The sequence below is a fragment of the Pleurodeles waltl genome, chromosome 4_2 (genome assembly GCF_031143425.1).
Source record: "Pleurodeles waltl isolate 20211129_DDA chromosome 4_2, aPleWal1.hap1.20221129, whole genome shotgun sequence".
Classification (NCBI taxonomy): domain Eukaryota; kingdom Metazoa; phylum Chordata; class Amphibia; order Caudata; family Salamandridae; genus Pleurodeles; species Pleurodeles waltl.
Window position 1 is genome coordinate 481,624,104 of NC_090443.1, and position 12,320 is coordinate 481,636,423.

A 12,320-nucleotide genomic window follows, 5' to 3' on the forward strand; every position below is an offset into this window, starting at 1 on the left:
TTAATTACATTATCTACAACAGCTAATGCTTTCTGTAAATTTTCCTGATCTATTTGCCTTCACCGGACAACAGCTTCTTGTTGGGAAAGTTTCAAAATGTTATTGTAGACTGCATATAAGAAGCGTTTTTTATGTTGTCTTCTGGGGCCTAACAGGAAATCCTGCAAATCAGTATTGTTAGACAGGAGACTGAGGTGTTCTTTAACAGCATCCAATGAGGAACGTTTTAACCAGTGCTGGCATAGTTTCCCTACACTGTATGTTGTGGCTATAACCGAATGTTCTGATGACAGATAGCGAGAGTCTGGCCTATTTGTTCTAAACCCCCCGTGGAGTGTACAGACATGCATGACAACCATTTGTGTCTACTGTCCACAATAACCACCCACCAGGACTGAAAGTGATGTGTTCAATGTTCTGTTTTGGACCCACTCATCAAGCTGATCTTCCGTTGTTTTAATGTATTTGTAAAATTTAGCAGGGGCAGGGATACTGGGCGCATTTAAGTCTTTAATTTTTCACATGTCTAAACAACTTGTCTGTTGAACAGTTTCATTTAAAAATATCATTTGAACAGGTATCAGGCATGCTCTAAATAAAGTCTCCTTTCCCCTTATTTGCCAATATTTAGTTCCCCACACACTTTTTAAGTCAGTCGACTTCAGCCAATATTCATAGCCTTCTATAGCCAACCGGGAAACAAAGGCATCAGAATAAATCTATTTTATATCAGTTAATAAGATATGTCGTATTTCCATCACTGGAAATTTAAAATAATACAACTCAGCATTTTAAACATTGTGCCCAGAAAAATATGCAATCTTTTCAGAATATGTTTTGGAACTCCTCACTTGCGGAGTTAGACAATGTTATCATTATGTGTAATTAAAAATAGTCTATGGGGTACTTGCTCTGTGAATGTAATGATGTCCCTAATAATTATACCAGAACATATCTGCATAATTTTCTTTTGATTGATAAACATCTTTACTTTCAAATACAGTAAAATATTCTGAATCAGACAGCATAGAATCAACTGTTTCTACATCCAAATCATCAGAAACAACTCCAGGTGTTATGACATTGTTCATGGAAAGTTTAGATACGTATGGAATTTGAATAACCTCAGTCGGGCCGTATATATCAAAGGGTACTTTATCCCAAACAATCTCATCAGGAATTGGTATGGCTGAAATGTTAACTGGGGACAACTCTCTGCAGACCTTATGGGAGGAAAAATGTGGTTTGGGACCTCATCCACCAGTGCAACTGTAGAGCGTTCAGGAAGGTAATGATCGTGTTTTAATAAGAAAAAGATGATGACAAACCCAATCTAAAGAAGGAGACAAGTACAGTCAGTAAGAGCCACAGATAGTCCCATGGAAGAATAAAATAGTTACTTTTGAGCCAAATTATCAGCTGACGTGCTCTTGACAGCTCTGTTGCAGAAGAGGCAGATGAGTCTGTAAAAGAGAGCTGGCAGAAGTCTCCCTTGGTGGTTCATAGCATAGTAGACTATTCCATCCATTTGTGTAGAATTTGAATAGAATCGCTCAACGTTGTTGACAATACTTGTCACGGAAGAAACTAATGGTACTAATGAAAGATAATATTCCACCCTCCCTCTTGCTGTTTAAAACCTGTAAAGAAACACCCTGGTCTGTAGTGAGGGATTTGGGTACTACCCAGGAGTCCTCTAGGTCTACGGTGCAGGATCGGCCATATGCTGTAGCTTGACTTTGTCGATGGAGACAAAGCGGTTTTCTTTAGAACCAGGCAGCAGTGGCAGAATGACAGTTCTTGTACCGTGTATTCCCAGGACTGGAACTGGTGCACAATAGGAAGATCCAACCTCCTTTTTCACAGCAATCTTTTCACGCACTAGATCCCCAACTTAAGAAATCAAGCTAGTTGGTGTTATTGGTGTATTCCATATTCCCAAGGAGGCAGCACTGGCAGATGTGTTGTCATCACTGACCTGCTGTGAGACCTGCAAGACAGTGACACATTAATTTATGTCAAAAGGTGAATCTGCCGCTTCTGCTCCAGGACCATCAAGATCTGGGACATACATTTGTGTTCTGAACAGGCATTCATATGATGTACGCCCCCCAGGGACCTTCTGGGCAGCTTATTAAAGGCTCTCTGGACGCCATACAGGTGATTAAGCCAACTACAACCCATGCCTAGTACTCAAGCTGTTAAGGATTGCTTTAAATCCCGGTTTCTTAGCTCCACAACACTCTTTCTCTCAGGATGAAATGGAGATGAATAATACAGTTGAACCCCTAACTAAGCCATGGCATCCCTGAAAGCCCTTGAGGCGAAAGCAGGGTCCTGGTCCGAGTGGAGAGCCGTAGCTGCATATGTGCTGATAAAGAATTGTGAATCTTTAATAACTTTTTGAGCGTCAGCCGAGTGTTGTAGCCAAATCCATAGAAATCTGGACCATGAGTCAAAAGCAACTAAGATGTATTTGTATGCACTATCTGCTGTCAGGGGACCACCTCGTGAATCTTCTGTAACACCTCCGGAAGACTGGCAAGTGTCTGTGTACTGTGTGCGGTAGAATAGAGTGTGGCTAATACCGTGCCCCAAGTATTGCAGTTATCTACTGTGGAAACTATCCCAAATGGCAAGGACATAGTTAGTATTCAATGTGTATCCTGAGGTGCCGTATGGTGAAAGACTGCTTCCAGCGCATTTATTTTTTGAGCTAACCAAAACAGAATCTCCTCCCGTTTGGCAGGTACCTGGCTCATGATCGAATGTACAGTCGCAGGGTTAATGCTTGGCATGACTGCATGTGGTTGTGCTGGGGCAGCATGTGCTGGTTTAGTATTTAATGTCTGCATTACAAACTGTACTAAGGCCCTCATTATGAACACGGCGGTCGAAACCGCTGTGTTCATGCTGGCGGTCTTTCTAGTGACCACCAGCTCCCCCGGAACCCCACCGGCCGTATTATGAACATTCCTCTGGGCTGGCGGGCGGAAACATTGTTTCCGCCCACCGGCCCAGAGGAATGCCTGGCTGGGACATTGACGGCGGCTCCACATGGAGCTGCCGCCAATGCCTCTGTGCGGCGGGTGCAGCTGCACCCGTCGCGCAGATCACATGCGCGATGGGGCACTGCACAGGGGCCCCTACACTGCCTATGCCAAGTGCATGGGCAATGCAGGGTCCCCCAGGGGTGCCCCTGTACACCCCTTCTGCCAGTCTTTCCCTGGCGGGAAAGGCTGGAGGCTATGGGTTCATTATGTGGCGTGTTGGCCGCCATGCCGGCTGGCGGGATTTCCCGCCACCGCCGTCATGGCGGCCCACACCGCTGAGTTCATAATGACCGCCTAAGTCTGTATATTGCTGTAAGCTCAGCATACAAGTGGTGAACCTCAGCTACCACCAATTTTGCTGCATCAGGATGCGGTGTATATGTGGCCAATAAAGGCCAGGTAGGACCATCATTGCTCAGAGGACCTAACCTAACATGTAATACATTGTGCGGTACAGCACCATCAAGCCAGTTATTATGGTCTTGAAAGGATAGAGGTATCTCTTAGTATGCATATGCTCTGTATTGGGTAGGCATGTTAGTAGGTGTATAGCGATGAAATGTAGTAGTGTTCCCATCTACTGCTGGAAAGGTGACCCAAGAGTAGAATATTTCTGTTCTGTAGGCTGGATGAGCCTCAAATATAAATGTTACAGGACCCCCCTGGGCTGTAGAGCCATTTGCTAACAAATGAGCAGTTAGGGGAGGTCACAGGTTTACTGCAATTGCTACCCATTGTGGGTTACCTAGGTAATGGTAAATGTACATGTTCAGAGATAAGGACACCAAATGGGGATTGATCCTTTCAAGGTTCAAGCTTGAACAACCTACTCCGTGGATTAGGTACTACCTACCTAGCTGAGGAGGAAATCATCAATACCACAGACATCTTCGTATTTAGTATTGAGGTGCCTTTAGCCCGTAGTGAGATAGAGATACTCAGAAGGATCTGAAAATTAGTGCCCGACCAAACATTGGCGGCGCCATGTCACGTAGACTCTCATTAGTCTAATGAGGCTGCTGGATTCGGGTGGCAAAATCACCTGAATTGTGGGGGACTGAGTCCAATCTCACACCATGTGACAACTGTTGGCCTAATCCTGTTTTCTGGCTAACTAGCAGTGCCTCACCTCTGCCCACGAGCAGGGGTGATTGTGGCAACTGGGCGCATGAGAGAATTACTTCTCAGGGAAATCATGGTGTATCAGATCTCATCCTTTTCTCTCAGTTGCATTAGTCTCACACATGCAAAGACAAAAAGAGGCAGAGACTAGTTCAATAAGATTTATTGAATTTGCTGCATCTTAAATAAAATGGTATGAATTGCAGCAATTAGGATGATAAAACACGCTAGAAACAAAATGGTGACAAGAAGAGTGAAACACTGGAAAAGTTCCACCACTCTGTTACTATGTGTAATATATGTGGTTTCTACCGAAACTATGTTAGAGCACAGAGTCATAAGCCCTAATCTGCCCTTCAGGTTTCTCCCCCCGGAAGACATTATCCCCCCAGCCCAAGCAAGGAAGCCTGTTGTCTAGAAAGACACCATCCCCACGTAGCCCAGGGGTCCGGTAGTCTAAGCAAGCAGCTGTAGCAAAGGCAATCAGCATGTGGTTGTGGTCATCTGGCTGGAATCTCCCTCTAATGTGCCTGGGACAAAGAAGTGTTTTTATAATAAAACAGCTGATGCTCAGAGAAAATGTCCCCACGTAAGGATGTGTATGTTTCTGTGAATGTTTGAGATGCAGTGTAGCTTGCCGGCAACTCTATCTCGCTGCCGCCTTGAAGAAAGCACAAAGTGAGAAGAATGTCTTGCTAAGGAAAGCAATGCTTTCCTAGGTGAAAGAACTAGATAAAGAAAATAAAACCGCCCTGCAAATGTGGCCTATGCTAAAATAATAAAATGAATCTGAATATATGTAACTGTGCTAAAAGACACAAGCGGCAGGCCTAGTTGCTAAAATAACGTGCCTAGAAGCAGCACTAAAATGGCTATACAATACTACGAGCCAAGAATAGATGTTCACTAACTTCAGACAAGTGTTCTTTAGAGCACATGACAAGATTCTTTTTAATTTCATACATTTTTCATCAAATCAGTCCTGGCCCTCAGGCAACAGTATTTAGGTATAGTGTTGGTTCTAGTCTTCCTTTCCACAGATCTCTGTGCCTGCAGCTCCTCAAACTTTTGTAATTGCTGCCACTGCTGCACTCTCTCATTTGTTGGCAGTTAGTACTGTAGTTTGTAACACTAGTCATTTGTGGCTTGTACTGTAGGTGTTTGTATCACAATTATCGTCCATCATAGCAATGTTTTTTCTATTTGGTTTTGAAATGATTTTGAAACCCCTGTCTTTTTTAGTGACAGTTAGTGCCTGATGGCCTGAATTTGAATGCTCTGGACTAGGAGCAATGGGTCATGATCGCGTTTGAGCCTGTCTCCCATATCAACGATGAGGTTCCATGCTTCGAGGTTTATTCCCATATAGTCAATGACACTTTGCCTACCACAAGCTCGAAAGGTGGGTTTCAAAGGTATGTCAAATTTAGTACAGCCATTCAGTGGGCGCATGCCTCCCTCAACTAAGGCTTCAAAGATTAGTTTGGCCTTTTTTGTGCCTGTACAACCCTCAGTAGGTAGTAAATGTATGTTTAATTTAAGGTCTTCATCTGTTATTGATTGTTACCACATTAAAGGATGCAGCTTGGTATTGAAATCGCCTCAGATCACTACACAATCCTTTATGAGCCAGTTCAGTCCTAAGGGTGTAGCTTCTGGTAGGGGCTTTGGCGATTCACCCAGTCTTCTCATCATAAGTTGTCCTTTGAGGAGGAGAATATCCTGACTGAATAGCCCCCAACCAACTGGGGGAAGGTATACATTCATGATCTTGAGTGACCATGCCTTGCTTCTCAAATAAATGATTTGAATGTTCTTGCTTAGATTTGCATAAGATATTTTGCTGCTTTCCTTCAGAGACATTCTTACCCAGGTGTTCAGGACCCCTACTGGTCTGCCCTTTTGTTGTTTAGGTGCAGGTAGGTAATGTGTAGAGTACCTATCTAGATTGATTGTGTCAATGGACCACGTTTCCTGAAAACAGCTTATGTCATGTTGCAGTACAATTAATTGCTTTCTATTTGATGGCTCTATTTGTTTTAGGCTGTCCAGCTTGAGTTTATCCCTCCCGTAGAGCATCACCTGTTTACTGTACTCTTCCGAGTGCTCGCTTTCTGTAAACAGTCCTTTATGTCTTATTCTGATCTTGTCACATTTTCTGTGCACTCAAAGACAGGTCAAATGTTAGGCTCTGTCTTCCAAGGCAGTTTGGTGTTTTCTTTTCTTTCTCTAATTTCAAAGTGAGAAAAAGAGAATTTATGTAACAATCTTACTGTGAAAGGAAATACTTTTTTCTAGCACACACAAACATAATGGGCGGAGGGGATTACTCTGTCCCAAATGTGACAGATATCCTGCCCGCCATACTACAAGTTCCATAGGATATAATGGACTCAAAATTAGGCGAGCGGGATATCTGTCACATTTGGGACTGAGTAATCCCCTCCACCAAAGTCATAATCAGGCCCTAAATGTCTGTAAATAAACTGTGCTGATATTTCAGAACATATCAGAATTAGGAACAATCAGTCAATCAATCAGTCCTTGTAAAACGCAACCACTCACCTGTTAGGGTCTCAAAGCGCTGGGGGAGAGAAGAGGGGAAAGAGTAGCGTATACCGGTGAGGTGTTTATAAAAAAGCCATGTCTTCAGTTCCTTCGTGAAGCTGAGGAGGGAGGTGGTTTGTCTGATGTGGAGAGGAACGGCGTTCCAGGTGGTGGCTACAAGGTAGGAAAAAGAGCATCCTCCTGTTCTGGTTTTCCTGATACGGGGTACTTCTGTGAGAGAGAGCTGGGCTGAGAGTAGGGCCCTGTGGGGTACATGGAGGTTAAGTCGCTGGTTCAGGTAGGCTGGTCTGGTGTTGTGAAGGGCTGTGTGTGCGAGGGTGAGGATCTTGAAGGTGATTATTTTTTCTATTGGCAGCCTGTGCAGTGTATGCAGGTGTTGCGAGATGTGGCAGTGTTGAGGTAGGTCGAGGACCAGTCTGGCGGCGGCGTTCTGGATGTTTTGTAGTTTGCGTGTGAGTTTCTTGTTGATTCCGGTATAGAGTGCGTTGCCGTAGTCCAGTCTGCTAGTGATCAGGGTGTGTGTGATGGTTTTTCTATGTTCAAGGGGGATCCACTTGAATGACTTGCATAGTAGGTGGAGGGTGCGGAAGCAGGTGGAGGTGACTGAGTTGATTTGGTGGTTCATGCTGAGGTTGGAGTCCAGGATGATTCCGAGGGTGGGTGGCCACCAGGAATCATTCCATGCGTTGGGTTGAGGGCCCATGATGAGTACTTCTGTCTTGTTTGTGTTGAGTTGGAGGCAGCTGTATCTCATCCAGTTGGCGACTGCTTCCATGCCTTCGTGGAAGTTGTGTCTGGCTTTGGTGGGTTCATTGGAGAGGGAGAGGATGAGTTGGGTGTCGTCAGCGTAGGAGATGATGTTGACTCCGTAGCTTCTGACGAGGGTAGCTAGCGGGGCTATGTAGACGTTAAACAATGTGGGGCTGAGGGAGGATCCCTGGGGCACTCCGCAGGTAGTGGGTGTGGGGTTGCAAGGAAGGGGTCGAGTCTCACTCATTGAGTTCTGCTGGAGAGGAAGGATTGGATCCAGTCAAGGGACTTGTCTCTGATGCCGGCTTCGTTGAGTCTTTTTATCAGGGCTTGATGGGAGAATTTGTTGAAGGCCGCCGAGAGGTCTAGTAGGATGAGTGCCGCCATCTCTCCCTTGTCCAGCAGACAGCAGATGTTGTCTGTTGCTGCCAGGAGGGCTGTTTCGGTGCTATGGTTTTTCCTGAATCCGGATTGGGAGATGTTGAGGATGTTGTGGTCTTCTATAAACGTGGTGAGTTGGCTGTTGACTGCTTTTTCGATGACTTTCGCAGGAAATTGGAGTAGGGAGATGGGTCTGAAGTTTTTGAGGTCGGTTTGCTCTGCCGAGGGTTTCTTGAGGACAGGGTTGATCTCGGCTTGTTTCCAGTCGTCTGGGAAGGTGGCAGCAGCTAGTGAGTGGTTGATGGTGAGGTGGAGCTTGGGGGCGATGGTGCAGCTCTGTTGAAAATGTGGTGGGAGCATGGGTCCGTGGGGGCCCCAGAGTGTATGGATCGCATTGTTCTCAGCGTATCTTCGGTGATGAGAGGGGTCCAGGTGGTGATTGTTGGAACGTACAAATGAGGCAATTTGCTTGTAATTTATGGTGAAAAACAAATATGTGAATACTCTCAAAACACATCAATACACTAGGTGATGACATTTCCACACAATATTTTTTATGCGCAATAAAACCCCTCTACTGGAATCCACTCCAGCCCATTTCAATCTGCCCCTCCACAATTTACCCCACTGCAATCTACCACAATTTACCAAACCACTCCAATCTACCCCCCTCTGCTCTACCCCAATTTACCCCATACTGCTCTACCTCAATCTAACCCACTCCACTCTACCCCACTACACTCCAGTTTACCACACTCTACTGCAATATACCCCACTTCAATCTACCCCACTCAAATATATCACACTTCAGTTCACTCCCCTTCACCTCAATCTATCCCACTCCAATCTATGGTACTCCACTCTATCCCACACTATTTCAATCTACCCCACTCCAATCTACCTCACTCCACCCCAATATACACCAGCCCACCCCACTCCAATAAACCCCATCCCACTCTGACTCACTCCAATGTACTGCACCCTATTCCACTCCAGTCTACCTCAATCCACTCAGCTTTACCCCACTCCACCCTCCTACAATCCACCCTACTCTATCCCATTCAACTTCAGTCTACTCAACTCCAATCTATCCTACTCCACTCAGTGTACCCCGACCTACCACACTCCAATATAGCCCTTTCTACTCTATTCCACTCACATCTACCCCACTCTCCAATCTACCCTAATCCATTCCACTCTTAACTACTCCAATCAACTCCACTACACTCAATCTATCCCACCCCATTTCAGTTTACCCCCTCCACTTCAAACTCCACCGATCTAGCTGACTCCACTCCAATCTACCCCACTCCACTCCTCCAGTCTATTTTACTCCAATCACCTCTCCACTCCAATCTAGTCCACTCCATTTGAATCTACCCCACTCCACTCCAATCTACCCCAATCTAATCTACCACAATCTACCCCACTCCACTGGAATCCACCCCACTCCAATCTACCCCAGTATACCCACTGCAATCTACTACAATCTATCCCACTCCAGTCTACCACAATCGATCCCACACCACGCCACCCCAATCTACACAACTCCACTCTAATCTATCCCACTCCAATCTACCCCAATCCACTCTATCCCAATCTAGCCTACTCCACTCTAATCTACCCCACTCCACTCCTATCACTATACCACAATCTACCCCACTCCAATCTACCCCAATCCTCTTTACTTCACTCCACTCAACTCCACTTCCCTACAATCTACCCCACTACACCCTAATCGACATCACTCCATTCCAATCTACCCCAACCAACCCAACTCCAATCCAATTTACTCCACTCCAATCTACCCCTCCACTCCAATCTACACCAATCTAGCCCACTCCACTCCAATCTACCCCACTTCATGCCTCCAATTTACCCCATTCAAATCTCCTCTCCACTCCAATCTATCCTACTCCACTTCAGTCTACCCCACTCCACTCCAATCTACCACTGTCTACCCTTCTCTACTTCATTCTACCCCACACCACTTCAATCTCTACTCAAAGCTATCAAACACTACTTCAATATAACCCAGTCTACCCCAATCCAATGTACCCCATTCTAATCTGCCTCATTCCACTCTAATCTAACCCACTCCACCACAATCCACCTCTCTTCACCCTCTCCAAACTACTCATCTCCACTGCAATCTCTCCCACTCCTCTCTACCCAATCTACCCCATTCCACTCCTCTCTATCCCACTCCAATCAAGCCAACTCTACTGCAATATACCTCACTCCAATCGGCCCCACTTCAATCCACCCAATCTATCCCACTCTACCTCAATCTACCCTACTCCACTCTAATCTACCCCACTCCAATCCACCCGACCTCACTCTAACCTACCCCACTCTACTCCACTCACAATAGCACAATCCACCTCACTCAACTCTGCCCCACTCCAATCTACTGCACCCCACTCCACTCTAATCTCCCTCAAACCACTCCACTCCACTTCCCTACAATCTACCCCAATCTACCCCACTCTACCCCATTCTACCCCATTCCAATCTACTTCATTCCAAACTACCTCACTCCACTCTAATCTACACCAATCTAGCTGACTCCACTACATTCTCACCACTCTAGCCCACTCCACTCCAATTTACCCCACTCAAACCTCCACCCTACTCCAATCTAACGTTCTCAACTTCAATCAACCCCACTCCAATCTACCACACTCCTTTCCACTCTACCCAACACCACTCCAATATCCACTAACCTATACCCCAATCTAGCCCATTCCAATCTACTCCAACCCACTCCAATCTACCCCATTCTATTCTAACCCATTCCGCTCTATTCTACCCCATTCCACTCTAATCTAACCCACTCCACCACAATCTACCCCAATCCACCTCACTCACTCCATCCAAACTACTCCACCCCACTGTATACCATTCAAATCTACCCCACTGCAATCTATCCCACTCCACTCCACCCAATCTACCCCACTCCACTCCTCTATACCCACTCCACTGCAAACTATCCCACTCCAATCCACAAAATATCATTCTAATCTACCCCACTCCAGCACAATATACCACAATCTACCCCACCCCACCTTACCCAATTCCAATCTACCCCACTCCAACCTACCCCAATCCTACTGCAATCAACATCACCCCAATCTAACTCTAATCTACCCCACTCCAGTCTGCCTCACTGTAATACAATCTAACCCCACTCCAATCTAACCTACTCCGAATCTACCACACTCCAATCTACCCCACTTCACCCCAATCTACCCCACTCTACTCCAGTCTACTCCAAAGCTACCCCACTCCACTCCAATTTACCCCACTCCAATCCACCCTAATCTGCCCCACTCTACCCCACTGTGCTCCTGTCCACCCCACTCCACCCTAATCTACGTTACTCCATTCCAATCTACCCTATTCCACTCCAAAATACCCCACTCCACCACAATCTGCCCCATTCCAGTCTATTACACTTCCCCTCCCCACTCTATCCCACTCCAGTCTACCCTACCTCAATCTACCCCACTTCAATCTACCCTACTCCACTTCACTCTAGACACCTCAATCCACATAGCCGCCAAGGTTTCAGATTGCTATGTGTGACATTTTCATAATTTCAGTGTAAATATGAGTGACATTTTAACAGCGATGAGTGACACTTTCTTGCAAGCAACATCAAGCAATACATTTCAGGGAAACAGATAAATATAGAATTTACACCTTGAGCAATAAGAAACGCTAAGAAGATCTTGAAACTTCTGCAAAGCACCAAAAATGGAAGGGCACTAATCTAGTATCCTTGTAATCTAATCCACGTTCTTTTCAGCAGGCATATTAACCCCCTGCACTACTTTATCATCAGAGAAAACTCCCACAAAACAAAATGCTGATCTCACTACAGCAGGAACATTATTCAGCAGAGTTATCTTGACATTTTTATTGTTGTGTGAAAACTCTTGGACACACAAGCAATTCAACACCACTTCCAGGTGATTTTAAACCCATATTTAAACAAAGCACCCTCTACTCGCTCAGCGCCAGGTGCCATGCGGAAGAAGTTCCAGAAGTAACACAAGGGTTTCTGTGAGCAAAGCAATAACTCGCTGGTATCTTTTAAAAAAATTGGTTTTGCGAATATGGGTGGTACATGTTCTGTGCATCAGGAATATTACCCTCTGTGCTAGTACATAGTGAACAAAAGTGCCAGAAAATAAAACTCAGACCTTTGGCAGGAACATTATAACTGCCAGCGTTAATTTAAGTTCCAACCTAAAAAATGTCTACAAGTCACAACAGTGCTGCAGCTGGATTTTGTCAGGACCGGAAGCTTCGGAATATGCTTTTCCTTCTTTGCTGTTTATTAATATCAAACACACAGCAGTCAAAGAAAATATACTTTTTCTTTGAACTACATTACCCATACTATTTGTGTATGAAATCATATTGACAGTCCAATCATAA